The sequence below is a fragment of the Hemiscyllium ocellatum genome, chromosome 8, assembly GCF_020745735.1.
Source record: "Hemiscyllium ocellatum isolate sHemOce1 chromosome 8, sHemOce1.pat.X.cur, whole genome shotgun sequence".
Lineage (NCBI taxonomy): Eukaryota > Metazoa > Chordata > Chondrichthyes > Orectolobiformes > Hemiscylliidae > Hemiscyllium > Hemiscyllium ocellatum.
This window is the reverse complement of record NC_083408.1, coordinates 59822178-59825626: the sequence shown is the minus strand read 5'-3', so window position 1 is coordinate 59825626 and position 3449 is coordinate 59822178.

The window sequence follows — 3449 nt, the reverse complement described above, 5'->3', positions numbered from 1 at the left end:
GTGGGGGGGGTGGAATACGTCACTTCCTGATGCTTGGCTCCTCAACAAAGTCCTGAATGACCACAATTGGAATGTTAAAAATCACACACAACACCAGGTTATAGTCTAACAGGTTTAGTTGGAAGCACACTAGCTTTCAGAGCGACGATCCTTCATCAGATGATGGTGGAGGGCTCAAATCTAACACAGAATGTATAGCAAAAATTTACAGTGTGATGTAACTGAAATTATACATTGAAAAATTGATTGCTAAGCCTTTCATCTGTTAGAATACAACACGACATTTGGAGGAAGAGCGCCTCATCTTCCGCCCAGACTCCACCAAGGACATGCAGGTCCTTGGACTCCTCCATCACCAGACCATAACAACACAATGGTTGGAGGAAGAGCACCTCATCTTCCGCCTAGGAATCTCCACCAAGGACATGCAGGTCCTTGGACTCCTCCATCGCCAGACCATAACAACACAATGGTTGGAGAAAGAGCACCTCATCTTCCACCTAGGAACCCTCCAACCACAAGGGATGAACTCAGACTTCTCCAGTTTCCTCATTTCCCCTCCCCCCACCTTGTCTCAGTCAAATCCCTTGAACTCAGCACCGCCTTCCTAACCTGCAATCTTCTTCCTGACCTCTCCGCCCCACCCCACTCCGGCCTATCACCCTCACCTTGACCTCCTTCCACCTATGGCATCGCCATCGCCCCTCCCCCAAGTCCCTCCTCCCTACCTTTTATCTTAGCCTACTGGACACACTTTATTCATTCCTGAAGAAGGGCTTATGCCCGAAACGTCGAATCTCCTGTTCCTTGGATGCTGCCTGACCTGCTGCGCTTTTCCAGCAACACATTTTCAGCTCTGATCTCCAGCATCTGCAGACCTCACTTTCTCCTAGAATACAGTGATAGTCTCACTTCTTTCATGTGTAAATCACGAAACTTTTTTTTAAGTTAAAAGTCTCACAACACCAGGATATAGTCCAACAGGTTTAATTGGAAGCAGACTAGCTTTCGTAGCGACACTCCTTCATCAGGATGTTTAGATTGATTCTAATCTAAAAAGTGAGATAACAGAGTTTTACATAAATTCATGCAGTTTTTGAGCTCAAAGTTCTACATGAATGCATTTATGTAGAACTCTGAGCTCAAAAACTGCATGAATTTATGTAAAACTCTGATTCTAATCTAAAAGGTAAGATAACAATCTAAACATTATGGCATAGACAGAGAACACAGGAGGCCAACACCTTAACATATTGTCTAGCTATCACCATTGTTAACAGCTAACCCGAGAATGCAACTTTAAAAAAGAAAGGTTTTGTGAAGTGAAACTATCACTGTATTCTAACAGATGAAAGGCATAACAATCAATTTTTCAATGTATAATTTCAGTTGCATCACACTGTAAATTTTTGCTATAAATTCTGTGTTACGATCGAGCCCTCCACTATCACCCGATGAAGGAGCGACGCTCCTAAAGCTAGTGTGCTTCCAATTAAACCTGTTGGACTATAACCTGGTGTTGTGTGATTTTTAACTTTGTACACCCCAGTCCAATACCGGCATCTCCAAATTGGAATGTTGTTACTCAGATCCAGTAAGAATGCTTTTCCAGTTGCATTCAATTAATGCCAAAGTGAAATTCTGATAATTAACCCGAAACGCCCATCCACTCTCTGCACACATGCTGAGTATTTCAAGCGTTCGCTGTTTTCATTCCACTTTTTCCACAGCATCTTACTGCTGTCTGTAATTTTCAAATATTTCAAACAGTATCTCTTTAATTACTACGTTGCGTAGTACAATAGATGAAACGTGTTTCCCGTGGCGAAGCATGAAGGTAGTTGCAAAATGGTGAATGTTGTCTTGGAAATTTAAGGATGCTTAGGAAAGAGCCCACAACACTGAAATGTATCACTTGGTGGCGATATAATACACAATACGAAAGGGAGGACTGCAGATGCTGGACATCATGCTGGAATTGCATTGCAGATCAGGCTGCATAATACGAAAGTCAACCTGCACCAAATCTTGAGCTAACTACTTGAAGTGCGTTCTGACCGTCCACCCTCTCTCCGCCTTTTTCAAAATGTATCGAAAAAATGAAGCTATTCAATCAGTTGTGTCTCCATCGGTCATAAAAACACGATGTAACCAAGCCTAGCTTCAACGTTTTGGGTTCCTGCTTTCACGTTGATTAGAGAGCCCCATTGTCGAAGGGTAAAATTCGCTTAAATCATTTTTTAAAAATCCTTCTATCAATTAAATATTTCAAAATTCCACTCCCTCCCCCCCGAGATCCTTCAAAAAGAAATGGATATTTCCTATTAATTCTATCGAGCCACCTCACTGCTTTGTACAGCTCACGTATACACCCCACAATCTCTCCTGTTCTAATATTGTTAAATTCTACGTTGCTTAGCTCATTTGGCTGGATGGTTTGCAATACATAAGTGACACTAACTGTATGAGTTCAATTCCTTCCCTGGGCTGAAATTATGATGAAGGTTCCTCCTTCTCAACCGTTCCATCGTCTGACCCTCAGGTTAATTCACCATCTCTCGAATAAGACAGCAGTACTAGAGTGATTTTATTCTTTCCTATAGTCTTTGTTAAATATTTACAAACAGTCACAATCAGAGTAAATATTCCAGGCAAACTGAAGATGATGGTTTTGATGTTTGAAAAGCATTATTATGGCACTATGGTAACCCTCAACCTTCCTCTCGACCAGAAGGTCCAAGTTAAAGTCCAACATGCCCTGGATGTGTGTCAAAACATCTGACCAGATTGACTTAAAAGATTACATTCACCTGCAACAACACCTGCAAGTTCCCCTCCAAGCCACTCACCAGACTGACTTGGAAATATATCACCGTTTCTTCACAGTTACTGGGTCAAAACCCTGGAACTTCCCCCCTAGGAGCATTGTGGGTCAACCAAGAGCACATGGAGTGCAGTGGTTCAAGAAGGCAGCTCACCACCTTCTCAAAGGCAAGTAAGGTTGTGCAGTAAATGCTGGCCCAGCCAGTGATGCCTATGAGCAAAAAGTCAATCAAAAACAAGATAACTTACTTCCAATTCCCAGTTTTTCACTAAGTTAATGTAAGGTCAGCTTGGAATGTAATGCAAGATAGAAAAACATAAGGTCAGTGTTAGTTAAACTCAACCCAAAAGCTTAATGGCAATTTACACCCCTTTACCAAGTGATAGAGACTGAGTGCAGCATCAAGGAGTCATAGGAATTGGGGCAAACTCTACAGTGGTTGGAGTCATACCTCATACATGGCAAGCTAATTATGGTTGTGGATGCCAGTCATCTCAACTCCAGGACATCTCTGCAGGAGTTCCTCAGGGTAGTCAAAAGTGAGGACTGTAGATGCTGGATATGAAGGACCTTTGCCCGAAATGTCAATTTTCTTGCTCCTTGAATGCTGCCTGGCCTGCTGTGC